The sequence below is a fragment of the Oncorhynchus tshawytscha genome, linkage group LG15 (genome assembly GCF_018296145.1).
Source record: "Oncorhynchus tshawytscha isolate Ot180627B linkage group LG15, Otsh_v2.0, whole genome shotgun sequence".
In the NCBI taxonomy this organism is placed as follows: Eukaryota; Metazoa; Chordata; class Actinopteri; order Salmoniformes; family Salmonidae; genus Oncorhynchus; species Oncorhynchus tshawytscha.
The window spans coordinates 38,017,557-38,023,488 of record NC_056443.1 but is presented as its reverse complement, the minus strand read 5'-3'; the positions used below and the strand labels follow the sequence as shown (position 1 = coordinate 38,023,488).

General features: G+C 53.1%; 1 pseudogene; it reads left to right on the top strand.

The window, feature by feature from the left end:
• The window catches only part of LOC121839425, a 23,275-nt pseudogene extending 22,770 nt beyond the window's left edge, over positions 1–505 (top strand).
• The last annotated feature ends 5,427 nt before the right edge of the window (positions 506–5,932 follow it).

Sequence of the window (5,932 nt, the reverse complement as noted above, 5' to 3'; positions counted from 1 at the left end):
CCTAACCAATCAGATCGACGATAACTGGTACGAGGGCATGATCAACGGCCAATCAGGTTTCTTTCCCATCAACTACGTAGATATCCTGGTTCCACTTCCTCATTAGGCCGTAGCCACGACCCCACCCAATCCCCCCCGCCCCCCCGCCTCTGCCTAACCTAAGCCACGCCTTCTTCTCTTCGCTTATGTGATACTTTTCACAACTTTGAGGAACAAAAGACTGCAATTGTACAGGATTCTGCTGATAGACGAAGAAGAGGAGGAGAATAATAAAAGAGAGATGAAGAATCGTCTGATTCATCCCCCTCAGGGGAATCAGTGTGCTTGCAGTGGTGAATGTCTTCCTCATTAGGCCGTACCCCCGACCCCACCCAGTGGTGAATGTCTGTATTACGGAGGGGATGATTTTAAAGATGGAGTCCTGTGTAGAGCAGTGGAGGCTGCTGAGGGGAGGACGGCTCATAATAATGGCTGGAGAGAGCCTGCTCCTGGAGAGAGACCCTCCTGTAGGTTTTAACTCCAACCTCCAACCCTGTTCCTGGAGGGACACCCTCCTGTAAGGTTATAACTCCAACCCTGTTCCTGGAGAGACCCTCCTGTAGGTTTTAACTCCAACCTCCAACCCTGTTCCTGGAGAGAGACCCTCCTGTAGGTTTTAACTCCAACCCTGTTCCTGGAGAGACCCTCCTGTAGGTTTTAACTCCAACCCTGTTCCTGGAGAGAGACCCTCCTGTAGGTAACTCCAACCCTGTTCCTGGAGAGAGACCCTCCTGTAGGTAACTCCAAACCTGTTCCTGGAGAGAGACCCTCCTGTAGGTAACTCCAACCCTGTTCCTGGAGAGAGACCCTCCAGTAGGTTTTAACTCCAACCCTGTTCCTGGAGAGAGACCCTCCTGTAGGTAACTCCAACCCTGTTCCTGGAGAGAGACCCTCCTGTAGGTTTTAACTCCAACCCTGTTCCTGGAGAGAGACTCTCCTGTAGGTAACTCCAACCCTGTTCCTGGAGAGAGACCCTCCAGTAGGTTTTAACTCCAACCCTGTTCCTGGAGAGAGACCCTCCTGTAGGTAACTCCAACCCTGTTCCTGGAGAGAGACCCTCCTGTAGGTTTTAACTCCAACCCTGTTCCTGGAGAGAGACCCTCCTGTAGGTTTTAACTCCAACCCTGTTCCTGGAGAGAGACCCTCCTGTAGGTTTTAACTCCAACCCTGTTCCTGGAGAGAGACCCTCCTGTAGGTAACTCCAACCCTGTTCCTGGAGAGAGACCCTCCTGTAGGTAACTCCAACCCTGTTCCTGTAGAGAGACCCTCCTGTAGGTAACTCCAACCCTGTTCCTGGAGAGAGACCCTCCTGTAGGTAACTCCAACCCTGTTCCTGGAGAGAGACCCTCCTGTAGGTTTTAACTCAACCCTGTTCCTGGAGAGAAACCCTCCTGTAGGTTTACACTCCAACCCTGTTCCTGGAGAGAGACCCTCCAGTAGGTTTTAACTCCAACCCTGTTCCTGGAGAGAGACCCTCCTGTAGGTAACTCCAACCCTGTTCCTGGAGAGAGACCCTCCTGTAGGTAACTCCAACCCTGTTCCTGGAGAGAGACCCTCCTGTAGGTAACTCCAACCCTGTTCCTGGAGAGAGACCCTCCTGTAGGTAACTCCAACCCTGTTCCTGGAGAGAAACCCTCCTGTAGGTTTTAACTCCAACCCTGTTCCTGGAGAGAGACCCTCCTGTAGGTTTTAACTCCAACCCTGTTCCTGGAGAGAGACCCTCCTGTAGGTTTTAACTCCAACCCTGTTCCTGGAGAGAGACCCTCCTGTAGGTAACTCCAACCCTGTTCCTGGAGAGAGACCCTCCAGTAGGTTTTAACTCCAACCCTGTTCCTGGAGAGAGTCCCTCCTGTAAGTAACTCCAGCCCTGTTCCTGGAGAGAGACCCTCCTGTAGGTAACTCCAACCCTGTTCCTGGAGAGAGACCCTCCTGTAGGTTTTAACTCCAACCCTGTTCCTGGAGAGAGACCCTCCTGTAGGTAACTCCAACCCTGTTCCTGGAGAGAGACCCTCCTGTAGGTTTTAACTCCAACCCTGTTCCTGGAGAGAGACCCTCCTGTAGGTAACTCCAACCCTGTTCCTGGAGAGAGACCCTCCTGTAGGTTTTAACTCCAACCCAGTTCCTGGAGAGAGACCCTCCTGTAGGTAACTCCAACCCTGTTCCTGGAGAGACACCCTCCTGTAGGTAACTCCAACCCTGTTCCTGAAGAGAGACCCTCCTGTAGGTAACTCCAACCCTGTTCCTGGAGAGAGACCCTCCTGTAGGTAACTCCAACCCTGTTCCTGGAGAGAGACCCTCCTGTAGGTAACTCCAACCCTGTTCCTGGAGAGAAACCCTCCTGTAGGTTTTAACTCCAACCCTGTTCCTGGAGAGAGACCCTCCTGTAGGTTTTAACTCCAACCCTGTTCCTGGAGAGAGACCCTCCTGTAGGTTTTAACTCCAACCCTGTTCCTGGAGAGAGACCCTCCTGTAGGTAACTCCAACCCTGTACCTGGAGAGAGACCCTCCTGTAGGTAACTCCAAACCTGTTCCTGGAGAGAGACCCTCCTGTAGGTAACTCCAACCCTGTTCCTGGAGAGAGATCCTCCAGTAGGTTTTAACTCCAACCCTGTTCCTGGAGAGAGACCCTCCTGTAGGTAACTACAGCCCTGTTCCTGGAGAGAGACCCTCCTGTAGGTAACTCCAACCCTGTTCCTGGAGAGAGACCCCCCTGTAGGTAACTCCAACCCTGTTCCTGGAGAGAGACCCTCCTGTAGGTAACTCCAACCCTGTTCCTGGAGAGAGACCCTCCTGTAGGTAACTCCAATCCTGTTCCTGGAGAGAGACCCTCCTGTAGGTAACTACAGCCCTGTTCCTGGAGAGAGACCCTCCTGTAGGTAACTCCAAACCTGTTCCTGGAGAGAGACCCTCCTGTAGGTAACTCCAACCCTGTTCCTGGAGAGAGACCCTCCAGTAGGTTTTAACTCCAACCCTGTTCCTGGAGAGAGACCCTCCTGTAGGTAACTCCAACCCTGTTCCTGGAGAGAGACCCTCCTGTAGGCAACTCCAACCCTGTTCCTGGAGGAGACCCTCCTGTAGGTTTTAACTCCAACCCTGTTCCTGGAGAGAGACCCTCCTGTAGGTAACTCCAACCCTGTTCCTGGAGAGAGACCCTCCAGTAGGTTTTAACTCCAACCCTGTTCCTGGAGAGAGACCCTCCAGTAGGTAACTCCAGACCTGTTCCTGGAGAGAGACCCTCCTGTAGGTTTTAACTCCAACCCTGTTCCTGGAGAGAGACCCCCTGTAGGTAACTCCAACCCTGTTCCTGGAGAGAGACCCTCCTGTAGGTAACTCCAACCCTGTTCCTGGAGAGAGACCCTCCTGTAGTTTTAACTCCAACCCTGTTCCTGGAGAGAGACCCTCCAGTAGGTTTTAACTCCAACCCTGTTCCTGGAGAGACCCTCCTGTAGGTAACTCCAACCCTGTTCCTGGAGAGAGACCCTCCTGTAGGTTTTAACTCCAACCCTGTTCCTGGAGAGAGACCCTCCTGTAGGTAACTCCAACCCTGTTCCTGGAGAGAGACCCTCCAGTAGGTTTTAACTCCAACCCTGTTCCTGGAGAGAGACCCTCCTGTAGGTTTTAACTCCAACCCTGTTCCTGGAGAGAGACCCTCCTGTAGGCAACTCCAACCCTGTTCCTGGAAGGAGACTCTCCTGTAGGTTTTAACTCCAACCCTGTTCCTGGAGAGAGACCCTCCTGTAGGTAACTCCAACCCTGTTCCTGGAGAGAGACCCTCCTGTAGGTAACTCCAACCCTGTTCCTGGAGAGAGACCCTCCTGTAGGTAACTCCAACCCTGTTCCTGGAGAGAGACCCTCCTGTAGGTAACTCCAACCCTGTTCCTGGAGAGAGACCCTCCTGTAGGTTTTAACTCCAACCCTGTTCCTGGAGAGAGACCCTCCTGTAGGTAACTCCAACCCTGTTCCTGGAGAGAGACCCTCCTGTAGGTTTTAACTCCAACCCTGTTCCTGGAGAGAGACCCTCCTGTAGGTAACTCCAACCCTGTTCCTGGAGAGAGACCCTCCTGTAGGTTTTAACTCCAACCCTGTTCCTGGAGAGAGACCCTCCTGTAGGTAACTCCAACCCTGTTCCTGGAGAGAGACCCTCCTGTAGGTTCCAACCCTGTTCCTGGAGGAGACCTCCTGTAGGTTTTAACTCCAACCCTGTTCCTGGAGAGAGACCCTCCTGTAGGTTTTAACTCCAACCCTGTTCCTGGAGAGAGACCCTCCTGTAGGTAACTCCAACCCTGTTCCTGGAGAGAGACCCTCCTGTAGGTAACTCCAACCCTGTTCCTGGAGAGAGACCCTCCTGTAGGTAACTCCAACCCTGTTCCTGGAGAGAGACCCTCCTGTAGGTAACTCCAACCCTGTTCCTGGAGAGAGACCCTCCTGTAGGTAACTCCAACCCTGTTCCTGGAGAGAGACCCTCCTGTAGGTTTTAACTCCAACCCTGTTCCTGGAGAGAGACCCTCCTGTAGGTTTTAACTCCAACCCTGTTCCTGGAGAGAGACCCTCCTGTAGGTAACTCCAACCCTGTTCCTGGAGAGAGACCCTCCTGTAGGTAACTCCAACCCTGTTCCTGGAGAGAGACCCTCCTGTAGGTTTTAACTCCAACCCTGTTCCTGGAGAGAGACCCTCCTGTAGGTAACTCCAACCCTGTTCCTGGAGAGAGACCCTCCTGTAGGTTTTAACTCCAACCCTGTTCCTGGAGAGAGACCCTCCTGTAGGTAACTCCAACCCTGTTCCTGGAGAGAGACCCTCCTGTAGGTTTTAACTCCAACCCTGTTCCTGGAGAGAGACCCTCCTGTAGGTAACTCCAACCCTGTTCCTGGAGAGAGACCCTCCTGTAGGCAACTCCAACCCTGTTCCTGGAGGGAGACCCTCCTGTAGGTTTTAACTCCAACCCTGTTCCTGGAGAGAGACCCTCCTGTAGGTAACTCCAACCCTGTTCCTGGAGAGAGACCCTCCAGTAGGTTTTAACTCCAACCCTGTTCCTGGAGAGAGACCCTCCTGTAGGTAACTCCAGCCCTGTTCCTGGAGAGAGACCCTCCTGTAGGTAACTCCAACCCTGTTCCTGGAGAGAGACCCCCCTGTAGGTAACTCCAACCCTGTTCCTGGAGAGAGACCCTCCTGTAGGTAACTCCAACCCTGTTCCTGGAGAGAGACCCTCCTGTAGTTAACTTTAACCCTGTTCCTCGAGAGAGACCCTCCAGTAGGTTTTAACTCCAACCCTGTTCCTGGAGAGAGACCCTCCTGTAGGTAACTCCAACCCTGTTCCTGGAGAGAGACCCTCCTGTAGGTTTTAACTCCAACCCTGTTCCTGGAGAGAGACCCTCCTGTAGGTAACTCCAACCCTGTTCCTGGAGAGAGACCCTCCAGTAGGTTTTAACTCCAACCCTGTTCCTGGAGAGAGACCCTCCTGTAGGTAACTCCAACCCTGTTCCTGGAGAGAGACCCTCCTGTAGGCAACTCCAACCCTGTTCCTGGAGGAGACTCTCCAGTAGGTTTTAACTCCAACCCTGTTCCTGGAGAGAGACCCTCCTGTAGGTAACTCCAACCCTGTTCCTGGAGAGAGACCCTCCAGTAGGTTTTAACTCCAACCCTGTTCCTGGAGAGAGACCCTCCAGTAGGTAACTCCAGCCCTGTTCCTGGAGAGAGACCCTCCTGTAGGTAACTCCAACCCTGTTCCTGGAGAGAGACCCCCCTGTAGGTAACTCCAACCCTGTTCCTGGAGAGAGACCCTCCTGTAGGTAACTCCAACCCTGTTCCTGGAGAGAGACCCTCCTGTAGTTAACTCCAAACCTGTTCCTGGAGAGAGACCCTCCTGTTGGTAACTCCAACCCTGTTCCTGGAGAGA